Source organism: Rattus norvegicus, chromosome 2 (genome assembly GCF_036323735.1).
Source record: "Rattus norvegicus strain BN/NHsdMcwi chromosome 2, GRCr8, whole genome shotgun sequence".
NCBI lineage: Eukaryota > Metazoa > Chordata > Mammalia > Rodentia > Muridae > Rattus > Rattus norvegicus.
The window spans coordinates 40,915,102-40,927,678 of record NC_086020.1 but is presented as its reverse complement, the minus strand read 5'-3'; the positions used below and the strand labels follow the sequence as shown (position 1 = coordinate 40,927,678).

At 45.9% G+C, this 12,577-nt stretch overlaps 1 long non-coding RNA gene across 1 annotated transcript in view; it reads left to right on the top strand.

Moving 5' to 3' along the window:
• Positions 1-4,573: 4,573 nt before the first annotated feature.
• LOC103691449 (uncharacterized) overlaps positions 4,574-12,577 on the top strand; it is a 48,026-nt gene continuing 40,022 nt past the window's right edge. Inside the window, exon 1 of the long non-coding RNA XR_010063739.1 lies at positions 4,574-5,645. This is a non-coding gene — a long non-coding RNA (uncharacterized LOC103691449). The remainder of the gene's footprint in view (positions 5,646-12,577) is intronic.

Here is a 12,577-nt window from a genome sequence, read left to right as displayed (position 1 = left end):
ACTCTCTGATCGGCTTTAAGGCCTGCTTCACTGGAAATAACCCATTTCTGGTACTGGTGTTTATAACTGTGGTTAACATCCCATGTCTCTGAAGGTTTAATGTTCGATTAAGCTAACTACATTGAAATAGCATCAAACTGCTTTCTAAGTATACATTTATACTCATAAACAAAAATACTATCCTCAGTCTTAAACAAAGATGTTTCTCTTTACAGTGAATGACAGTGAAGGCAGGGGTTCATGGATGTCCAAGATGCTGAGAAAACGTTCCTACTGAAGGGCTCAGCCCTAAACAAGACATTCGTACCACATCCTGGAAGTCTTAGTGAACGCAGTGGAAAAAGTGACAAGAACTTACAAAAGCCAGAAGATGAATGGCTGCGACACGCCGTCTGTATTAGTTTTGTTTTGCTGCGGTGATAAAACACCATGACTACAATCTATTTACAGAAGATTATGGTTTAAGGGAGGGTCTATAATGGTGGGAGAGGCATGGCAACAGATGGTCAAAGCAGGAAGTAGAGAGATTACATCTACACACACACACACACACACACACACACACACACACACACACACACACAGAAAACAGAGGACAAACTGGAAGTGGAACAAGCCTATAAACGCTCAAAGCCCAAGCCCATCCGCAGTAATAGACTTCCTCTAACAAGACTCCAGCTCTTAAAGGGTCCATAACCACTCCAGTCAGGTACCAAATGTTCAAACAGGTGAGCCTATGGGAGCATCTCTCACTCAAATAATCAGACCATCCTCTGGATTCCATAGAACCATTGTGATAATGAACCCACCACAACTTTGATTAGTTGTTCTGTGTGGGAACAAGACAGGCTTTGTCAACAATCAGTCATGAGGGGAACAGGGGTTCATAAGGTCAGACCCCATTGACTATAGATAGTAGCTGGGGACAGGGTAAGGGGGAGCCATTGTCTCCAGTCACATATCTACCATGGAACCCACCAGGCTCCAAAGTTTAGCTCCCAAACCAGGGTCACTCACAAAGCCTTGGTTAAACTCTATGGATTTTTTAAAAATCAAAAGGGAAGTAAAGGTAGATAGAGAGAGTGTAGAGAAGGTAAGTGTGTGAGAAACTATCAAATAACTAGTAAAACATTTTTAAAAGAAAAATAAGAGGGGTTGGGGGATTTAGCTCAGTGGTAGAGTGCTTGCCTAGCAAGCACAAGGCCCTGGGTTCGGTCCCCAGCTCCGAAAAAAAAAAAAAAAAAAAGAAAAAAAAGAGAAAAAAAGAAAAATAAGAAATAACAACCTCGTAGTAGGTAAGTAAGGAGAACATTCAGGCAGAGGCAGAGGACCTCAACTCAGATGCCCATGAGAGTCTTGTCCTAGGTAAAAACCTCTTAATTCTGTTCTGACTAGTAGAGTCTGCAATCTGGTCTCTCCACTGTTTGCCAATGACTTGGGTGAATGGTGCATGTTTGTATTAGTCAGGGTTCTCTAGAGTCACAGAACTTAGAAAATGTCTGTATTGAGGGAATTTATTGTGATGACTTATAGTCTATAGTCCAACTAACCCAGGAATGGGCAGCTGGGGATGGGAAGTCCAAGAATCTAATAGTTGCTCAGTCCCACGAGGTTGGTTGTTTATGCTGGTTTTCTGTAAGTTCCAACAGATGTGCTGGCAAGTAAGTACAAGCAGTTGAAGAAGAGGGAATCCAGTGTTTTCCATCTTCTAATGTCCTTGTGTAGGCCCCCCAGTGTAAGGTGTGTCCCAGATTAAAAGTGTGTACTACCACACTTGGATCTGGGACTTGTCACCTTGAACTCAGCTTGCATCAGTCTCCTGGGATTAAAAGTGTGTACCACTGTGCCTGGGCCTAAGCTATTCATGGCCACTATGCCTCAAGATCTCCATGCCAGGGTTCAGGTCAGAAACTTGTATTTTCCAGCCTCAGGATCTGGATCATAGATCAATTCTGGATTGTAGTTCATTCTGGATATAGTCAAGTTGACAACCAGGAATAGCTATTACAATGTTCCTAGATACAGTGCTAGGCTCATGCCCTAGTAGGACTCTGGCCAATACAGAACTTCCTGTATTTTGTCATTGTTGGTGATGTTGGTGTTGTACCCTAAAGATATCCAGCTCTAGGTATTGATCATGTAACTGTCCCAGTGAGCACACAGCTCTCTCATGATTGTTCTTTGGGAATACAACTCCAGAAAGGCCCCCATCTTATATGCCAGTTGGACTGCCTCCCTAGCACTTCACAGTGCTCCATGCAGATCAAAACCCTGAGAACCATTGCCCTTAAAATGCCATAAATTCTCAGTAGTGAGCTATGGAAATGAAGGGGTTTTGGTATGTATCTCAGATATCATAAAGCTCCTGGTCCCTCTGACAAATCCTTGTTGACCAACCCTGCTTGGAGAATTAGAAGGTTGTTTGTTGGAGCTTTCTTGTAGACTCTTTACCCAACAAATCCCCAAACTCTGGGCAGTAGAATAAAATGGCAGTGCTTGAACACCCAGAACTCTAGGATGTTTCCAGAAGGGCAGAGGCAGGAGCATTGGTAGTGGTTCATGGGGTGTGGATTTCCCAGACAACGCAGGAACTGGAGAAGTTCAATTCGGATTTACAGATAGTTCAGCTGATTCTGTAGCCACTGAGTAAGATTTGGGCTTGGAGACAGGGAGGCTCATCTCTGGATTTAGAAAGGAGTTTAGGTGGAGGCGCCCCCATTCCTAAAACATCTATGCAAAGGTGAGTCTTCTCTAACTTCCTCAGTATTTTAAGCTTTGACATCTGGCAAGGATGTAGAGAAACTCTGATCAAAACTCTGACCTTCAGCGCCCTCCCACTGCCACTCCATCTCCTTTCTAGAAACTTCCTTCCCTCTGCCATCTCTGCCTTCCCTAAATTGCATTTATTTAAATGATGAGTCTCAGAAGGTTGCCAGATCCAGCAGAAATCCCTCAGGGATTTGAACCTGCCGGTTCCCCTGGAGCGGAAGTATTTCAACCCTGAGGCTCTGGTCACTGAGCCAAGCCCCCTGAGGGGACAGAATGCAAATTTCATACTTTAAAAGTCGGGGATGGGAAAAAAGGTGTCATAGACTCACTCTCCCCACTGAGAGTGCCAGTGTCCTCATAGCTCTGCCAGCTCAGGATGCTCCTCAGGATGCAGAAGACAAAATCAGCTCCCAGCTCATGAGATGCTTGCTCAGTCTTCAGCATCTCATCTTCAGCCAATACCTACTTTGCATTTAATGAATGCCTACTATGTGCAAGAAACATAACTATCCTCACAGTAGGCAATGAAGAAAAGATATAGACTATTCTAGGTGGTACTAGGAAACCAGGGCTCAGGTTGTATTGACATCATACATCTGGGCTTACATCATTGGGTCTCAATATTCCTCTTTTAGTTCTGGTACAGACGACCATGCATTAGAAGACCAACAGCCACAAATTCATTAGTGTGCTTTTGGGGAGCACATGTACCTGGATTACGGATTAAAACCTGTGAGGATGTGAAAAGGTCCAACCCCACCAGCTCGCTACTGGAACCGGGAACTGGGATCCTGGTGACAGACGCTGGGTATCAATGCTGGAGAGCAGTTCTATAATAAATCCCACTGAGGCTTCCGAAGATCTGAGTGCATTTTGGAGAGAATGTATCTGATGCTTCTTGAGGCAAATCCTGTCATTTCTACTTCCCTATGTTTTGGCACCAGGTGCCCTAGTTACCCTCTCGGGCTCATGGGGGACTCCTGTCTATTCCCGGAGTGGTGGTGGCATGTGATATTTGAGCATAGCTTCTTAAGTCCCCATGACCTGCATAATTTTTTTTCCAGCTTATCCTGGAGCCTGAGGTTTCAGACTCACTGGGGAATACCATCGAAGCATAGCTGTCCCAACAAGTGAGGGACTAAAGCTAGATGTGAAAGAGTCAGTAGTTGTCTTTCCTGCTCAATCCAGTTTGGATATAACAGAGAGGACTGAACCATCTGGAGGCCCAGAATGCCCAGGTCCTCTTAAGAGAAGGCCAAGAGAAGATGGGCATAGTCTTCTAGGCTTGTCCAGCTTCACCTACCCACTCGATTACCACTTTCCTCCCCTTGGGATACAGAGGAGCATGATGGGAGGATATTGCTCAAAGGTAATCTTTTAGTGATTATGTCAGGTGAAGGGTAATTGGTTGAGTTATATATGTGCTTGCACCTTTTCCAGGCTCCTCCTCTTCCTCCTCCTTTTCCTCCTTCTCCTTTTCCCTCCTTTTCCTCCTCCTCCTTTTCCTCTTCCTCCTCCCCCCTCCTTCTCCTCCCATTCTTCTTCTTCTTCTTCTTCTTCTTCTTCTTCTTCTTCTTCTTCTTCTTCTTCTTCTTCTTCTTCTTCTTCTTCCTCCTCCTCCTCCTCCTCCTCCTCCTCCTCCTCCTTCTTCTTCCTCTCCCTCTCTTCTTCTTCCTCCTCCTCCTCCTCCTCCTCCTCCTTCTTCTTCTTCTTCTTCTTTTTCTTCTTCTCCCTCTTCCTCTTCCTCTTCCTCCTCCTTCTCCTCCCTCCTTCTCCCCCCCTCCTCTTCCTCCTTCAACAGGGTCTCTCTGTGTAGCCCTGGCTGCCCTGGAACTTGCTATGTAGATCAGGATGGCTTCAAACTCAGATATCTGCCTGCCTCTGCCTCCCAAGTTTTGGCATTAGAGGCATGTGCCACCACCACCGAGCTCAGGCCAAAAATCTTATATGAAATCCTCAAACCTCATGCCTCCAGAACATGACCTTATTTGAAAGAAAGACCACTGCAGATGTAATTAGTTAAGATGATCTCCTCAGGGGGATTCCAATTCAAGATGACTGATGTCCTTATCAAAAGGAAATTTGGAACCAGGCATGCACGTGGGAGGACACCACGTGAAGCAGGAAGCAAGGGTGGGTGAGACCCTTATGAACAGGGGAACCTCAAAGACTGACAGAAAGCCACAGGGCAAACTCTCACCGTCCTGAAGGCCTGCCAATACTGTGACCCAAGACCTCTAGCCTCCAGGACTATGGGAAGCCAAGTGGTCCTAGCAAAGTAACACAGTACTGTGCAGCTCGGCCTTTGGATCTTGTGAAATGTTCCTTGCAGAGCCAGCTCCCAGATGGATTAGTGTCCTTGCTGATGATCCTATTGTGGAAATGATGGTAGTGACATTAGCCCTACTTAAATTATTATTTTTAATTTGTGTGAGATCTATTTGTTTGCCTGGCCTGTTTTAGTGCTGAAAGTACCATAGAAAAAGAGAGTTCTCAGAGAACTACATTCTAGAGACCAGGATCAGCAAAGAAAATGTATAACTGACAATAATCAGGTATGCCAAGTGTCATTGGGGAAAAGAAAACTTGACAGGGAATAAGGACTAGTGTGTGGGCATAGAGGGTAATTTTAGGAGAGAGCTCTGGGAGAGAGTGACATCACAGTCACCCCTGGACAAGTGGAAGCATCATCACAAGGACTCTGGAGATACAGAGCACACACGTGAAGGCTGGGGTCTAGACTGTGCCTGCCATGAAGGTGGACCCACCAGAGTCTGGAGCACTGGGACAGAGCAATGAAGGAAGGGAAGGACACAGACACTGTCGTCTACCAACGCTACAACCCATGTCCCCTGCTGCCCTGGTCATAACCTGAGGTGAGGAAGGGGCTGACACAAACACTTCCCAGAAATACACTGAGATGGCTTCTGGAGATGCACAGGGAATGGGTTCTCTGCTAGAAACTCAGGTCAGTCTTAGTCTAGTGCCAACAGACAAAGGTCCCCTAGTCCTCCTACTCAGCCAGGAAACCATTTTGTATGGCTTCCCCTTGGAGAAAGTCCCATAGAGTCCTCACTTCTACTTCATGCCAACTCCCATATGTCTAGGGACAGTCACCGACAACCTCTAGTGTCATAATCTTGCAGCCGCAAAAGAGGGATTGGTATTTCGTTCCTTGGTAATTGTTACCAGTCTCAGTGACTTTGATGGCTTTCCTCAGAAACAGGAGGGTCTGGAGAGAGGGAAGAGAGGTGGTGGGTGGCCCTGACATGTCTCTGTTTTGCTCTATGCTCACTGCACACAGTACAGGTGCAACAGAAGCCTCCAGAACTGGTCACAGGGTCAGGGGTGACTGGACCTTATCAACACCTAGTTTTGTAAAGTGCAGAAAGAAAAGGAATCCTCCCATAATAAACCAAACCTGCTGGTCAAATACTTTTTAAAAGCTGCCTCTGTAGGGATCATGCAAGAGGTCAAGGCCACTGAAGGAAGAGGTGTTTGGGTCCTTGTGCCCGGAAGCTTCCAGCCCCATTGTGGGATCTAAGAAAGACCCTGTGTGCATTCAAATTTGGACCAAAAGGATGATTAGCAAGCATTTAGAAGAGGAAAACAAGCTGGAGAGTTTAGGTCAACTTCTTATTTTTTCAGGGTAGAGCTTTGTGGTTCAAGTCTGAGGAAGACAGAGAGGATGAAGGTGCATGGGCAGCCTGAACCTGATCTTGCAGCTCGGGCCCCCTCATGGATTCTGTATCCCAGCTTTAAATGCCATTGTGAGGCTCTGAAAGGGAGGAGTTAGGGTGTGTGGTTTGAGCTGCTGAGTCAAAACACCTCCTGAAACCCCTCCCCTTCCCGCCCTGCTTAGCCATTTTTCCAGAACTGGTTTTGTCTGCTGCATGAGCCCATTTTGTCTTTGTGCCTCCTAATGGTTGGTAGAACTCCTGGACTGCTTGATGCACAGTCATGCATAAAACATGTGCTACAGCACACGCGCACACACACACACACACACACACACACACACACACACACACACACACACACACACAAGTCACTTTGAGTTTTCAATGCTCTGTGCTAAGGGAAAAAGAAACAAAATTAGTTTTTCAGTCATCCACCCCCAAACCGTCCCCAGAATGGGTGGACACAGCCTTCCTTTGTGCACTTTGCCAAGGGCTCAGTGTGCCATGTGTGGCTGTTGTTGTTCTGATCCCTCTGGTTAAGGAGGAGCCTGCCCTCTCTCAATCCTAGGAATCTGGCTCATTTCCTGTATCTTGTATTTCACTGGACATGTGGCGCCCAGTTCCTGTAAGCAGCACAATGCAAGCCTAGTGGTTGGGGGTGTGGTGGTTCAGGCAGACTTCTGTGCCTTCCACTGAGCTACAGGGCACATTCCCTCCCTTAGCCCCTCAGTGGAGCATCTCACCTGTGAGCACCTTGAAGGTCGGACTCCAAGCAGCCAGCAGGAGAGGAAGTGTGGAGAAAGTCACCAAGAGCAGGACTTTTTCTGCATTAAGATGTATAGATTCTTTGGGGACCCATGACTTCAGCAAACACAGAAGAATGCTAAAGGATATTTGAGGTCACAGAAGTCTTTGAAGAATTCTGGCCTAGGCCTTGATTTTCAATGCGATGAGGCTTCCCTGGCAAAGGGAGCCACACTGTGCTAGTCAAGGCACACCCGACTTACATTTCATCAGGGATAAGCACTTTTAATCGATAGAGTGCAGGGTCGGTTCAGTTTCCCGGGGGTCTTGTGTTTGATCAGGGCATAGGGAGCGGATACCAAGGTGAGGCTACCTAAAACTTAAGTCCAAACTCTTGACCTTCTTATTTCCTGTGGTGGAAGCAAAATCTTTTACACATGAATGTGATTCAGGAAGCATGTACAAAGTACCTTGGACTAGCTAACATATGAACTCAGCTGTTGTGAGGCAGATGTGAAATAACCCCAGCAGAAGGCATTTCTCTGTGTAAGCTGACAGCCCTGCTGGTGAGGAAGCTGACCCCACGCAGCCTGAGGTGAGTCCCCTTTCTCTTCCAACTTCTATGCTCTACTCGTACATAGACCAACCTGACTGGCTAGCACAGCTGCACTCCAGGTGGGGAAAAGGAGGGCAAAGAAGAAGAGAATGAGACTCTGAGCTACACGTGCCATCTGGTCTACCTCCTATTGGCCAGAACTCAGCTGAAAACCAGAGCTAGCATTGGAAAGGCTAGGAAATGTAGCCTCTGCCAGGTAGCCCTATCCTTGGCTTGAAAGAGGGATACAGAGTGGATATGAGGGGACAGTTCACAGTTTTTGTCTCACATGCTCAGTATGGAAGATGCTGTGCCAGGAAAAACCAGGTGGGGCCCGTTCACAACAGATTCATTCAGCTCTAGAGAACTACAGTCTTGCACACAGAATCTCAAATACACAGGGCCGACTTTGAGAAGGGTCCTAGAAGAACAGAGGAAAGGAAGTCCCAAGCTGACTAGAAAGTGTTGGAATTTGATCTGGATCTGGCAGGGATGAAGGAGGAGTGGTCCCAGGCAGAAGGACTAAACTGAGGCCCTGGTGTTTAGGATAGAGCCAGAGCCAGACACAGGAGTGTGAAAGTTGCGGGTGGGCAGAGTGGGCTTAGAAACAGTCGCCCTGACGATTCTGAAAACATCTCCAAACACAGAGAGCTTAGCCAGCACATCTAAGGACGGAGACCTCTGTGGAAGGGGTGTGATCATTGGATGGGCTATGGGTCAGTGTGAGTGTGTGTGTCACCTGTACCCACACGAGGGGTGAGGGTGTGACGGGGATGGAAGTGTGTCACAGGTCATGTAACAGTAAAGAAATCACCAAAAGGTCATCCTTAGCCACACAAGGGAGAGTGAATCCAGCCTGCACTACAGGCGACCTTGATTCAAATAAAACCAAACAAATTAAATAAACCTCCTACGGGTGTAAGGATGGAGATCTCTCTCTCTCTCTCTCTCTCTCTCTCTCTCTCTCTCTCTCTCTCTCTCTCTCTCAGAGCTGGGAACCGAACCCAGGGCCTTGTGCTTGCTAGGCAAGCACTCTACCACTGAGCTAAATCCCCAACCCCTAAGGATGGAGATTTAAAGGAAGAGGATTTTGTGCAAATAAAGAGACAGCTATTTCTCAGGGAAGGAAGCCAAAAAGAGAGAAAAAGCCCTCTTAGGCACTGCTTCATTTCCCTGGGTAAGTCAAGCAGCTTTGTTCAGGGACCCAAACTCATAGGGAGCCTCGCTCACCCAGCCCTGAGCCCTGACCTGACATCCTACAGTCACTGATGCCCATTTGCTTTTGGTCTACATGACGCCTGGCCCGATTTCAGAGGAATCCACACACCTAAAAGTGTTTCATGGACACATCTTGAATTCCTCGGAGCCATATGTTCACCCTCTACACATTTATTCAAAGAAACTTTTAACTCTCTAACCACAAAATACATTCACGCTCTTCAAAGTTTCAAAACCATGAAACAGCACAGTACTTACACACACAGTCCTTCAGGTACCCACAGCTGTAATCACTTCATTACCAATGTGTCTAGTTTCATGTCCCTTTCTCTGTGCTTTTTTTAAAAATGTGTATGAATATTTTGCCTACATGCATGCATGTGTATCATATGCATGTCTGGTAGCCACAGAGGCCAGAAGATAGCTTCAGATCCCCTAGAACTGGGATTTACAGACATTTGTCAGCTTGCCATGCGGGTTCTTGAAACTGAACCCAGGTCCTCTGCCAGTGTGTCCCCTGCTCTTAACCATTGAACATCTCTCCAGCCCACCCCCCCACCCCGGTAATCTTCACTTACAAGATTAAACCTGCCTCATTTGCTTGAACTTTCTGAAAGGAATAGTATTGGGCCCAGGACACCCCAAGACCAAGTTCTCAGCATAAAGGAGATTTATTTTTCCCATGGGGACAGAGGACAGGAAATAAGAGACAAAGACAGAAGATGAAAGAAGGAGGAGGAAAAAGAGGAGAAGGAGAAAGAAGAGGAAGAAGGAAAGGGAACAGGGGAGAGGATATTTGTCCTATTCTGGAGTGGCACAAAAGGCTGACTGCCTCTGGATTGAGAGACAGACATGACCCAAAGGCAAATGGGGGGTAAAGGGTTTATTAGGATGAGGTGTTGCATTTTAATTGGACATGTTAATTAGGTGAGCTAAAAGGGACTTTTGCTTGCTGGACTTGGATACTACTAATAACTGGACCTTAGTAGTCAGCTTCAGAGGGAGGAATTAGCCAAATAAGGGAGTGGACCCGGGAGCTAGCTTTAGGGATGTAATCTAATGGTTTTTAGCAAGTCAGAGGGAATCTGGGAGAAGGACAAGGCCTGCTGGAGTCATGCTCCTCAGCTAGCCAGAGTCCAATCAGTCTCTCATGTTCCTTGTGCTTCTTTCAGTTGCTCTGCCACCCTGCTTAAGTCTGTGGTCTCATGTCTCTTCTCCCTACAATCTTATCAGGTTTACTTGACCACTCCTCCAGCATGCTTGTGTGAACATGCTTCCACACGCTCACAGATACATGCTCACACACTGCTGCCTACCCTATGCAAAGACCACACGCTTCCAGAGTTAGCTTCACCAGACGCAGCCTTGGCAAAATCACCTTGTGACGGGAGAATGCTGCCAGAGTCAGGCTGACCTGGAGTAGGGCCTTTGACCTCAGCCTAGGGTCACTTCCTGCTATGTTTAACCAAACAGGTTTTTCCTGACCTATTCAGGGTTCCAATTATCCCTCTCTGCCTTGGATTGCTTACATCCCCCTTCTTCCGTTCATGAATCCAGATCAAATGCCAACTTTTCCGTGGAATCATGAATGGGGATTTCTGCGTCCTCTGTTTCCCAGTGCCCTTTTCAAGGTCTGCTCTGCACATTTGTGATAGTGTGTGTTACATCACACATTGATTAACAGCAAGATGGAAGAGGGTGCTTTTATCTTAAAATAAAATAAAAATCCTGAGTTTATTTGGCTGAGATGAGGGGCTTTTCATTTGGGTGAATTGAGACTCCTTACAGTATAGGACACAGTCACAGCCGGGAAGCTTGGATCAGACCAGCAGAACGTTAGACCTAAGTTTCCTTTTTCCAGAGCTTCAAGCCAGCACCTCTTCCTGATTCCTCACTTGGTAAGGCCAGGCTGGGTATTTGAAATTGGCCATGGACGAAGCTCTCATACCCCAGAATTGGTATAAATTCATCTATTTCTCACCACCATAAGGTCAGTCATTAAACCGCTGTTAGCACTCTGCTGTGGACATGGACGCAGACTGGGTCTGTTTGTTAAGACATGCCTGGGTCTTAGAGGGTTCCTTTGTTCAGCTAATGGTTCTGGTCCTTTTTGCCAGCATCACTTCAGTTCACACATTTTCTTCTCGCTCCCTTCTGGCTATGTCATCAGTGTTTGTTTTACTACTAGGCAAACCCACTGCCATTCTTGACTTTGAAAAGCTATTCACTATTTTTGTCTTGAATCTGCTAATAGTCCATTTTTTTACGTGAAAATAAGGCACAATTTACTAGTAATAAGTAATAATTATTCTGTATTTATCTTGATCCATCGTAAGATAGATTAATCAATCTTACTATCCTAGTTAAAGTTTTGTTGCTGTGATGAGATGCCGTGACCACAGCAAGTCTTCTAAGAGAGAGCATGTAACTGGAACTGGCTTGCATAGTTCAGAGGTTTAGTTCATTATCATCATGGCAGGAAGCATGGCAGCATGCAGGCAAACATGATGCTGTGATGAGATACTATGACAACGACAACTCTTATAAGGGAAAGTATTTAATCTGGGCTGGCTTACAGTTCAGAGGCTTAGTCCATTGTCATGGTGGGAAGCATGCTAATGCACAGGGCAGACATGGCGCTGCTGGAGAAGGAGCTAAGAATTCTACATCCTGATTATAGGCAACAAGCAGGGAGAATGAGTGATTAGGCCTGGCTTGAGCATTTGAAACTTCAAAGCCTGTCCCCACAGTGATATACCTCCTATAAAATGCCACATCTACTCCTAGGTCACACCTCCTAATAGTACCGCTCCCTATGAGCATACCACCACACTTAATAATTTCACTCTTCGGCTGTGTGTGCAGAACACAATCTGTTGTTGTGGCCCTTTGGATTAAAGATAATGATAGTCATTGTTGCAAACCTTGGTTGAGCTTTTGAGGTAGAAAAATGATTGATCTCTCTTTGGATATCATAAGGGAAATAGATGGAGTGTCTAAAAAAGGAAGATACGAGGATGTTTGCTTTGAAATATTAAATGAAGGGGGGAGGTGTTGACTGATGTGAACCGAAATAGAAAATTAAAGGAAACTTTATGTCTGTGAGCACACTGTCGCTGTCCTCAGACACACCAGAAGAGGGCATCAAATCTCATTACAGATGGTTGTGAGCCACCATGTGGTTTCTGGGAATTGAACCCAGGACCTCTAGAAGAGCAGTCAGCGCTCTTAACTGCTGAGCCATCTTTCCAACTCCAAGAGAGACTTTCTTAAGTGTGCCTTGATTTAGGATATGCTTAATCTAAATAAGTCACTGTGGGATAGAGGGAAAGCACGTCCTCAGACTATCTGAGGTCAAGAGTCAACTACCAAAAGCACATTTAGGGATGTGCGTTCAGTCTGTGGTTCCTTTTTTTGAAATAGCCTATTCTGAAACCATGTTTGTTATTTTACTTATTGAACCCCTCACCATTCCTGATCATAGCTAATGGGATTAGAAATGATTACCTAAGGTGAGCTGTGCTATTGAGAATATCTTCCATGAAAGCTTAGAATTAATAGACCCAACTGT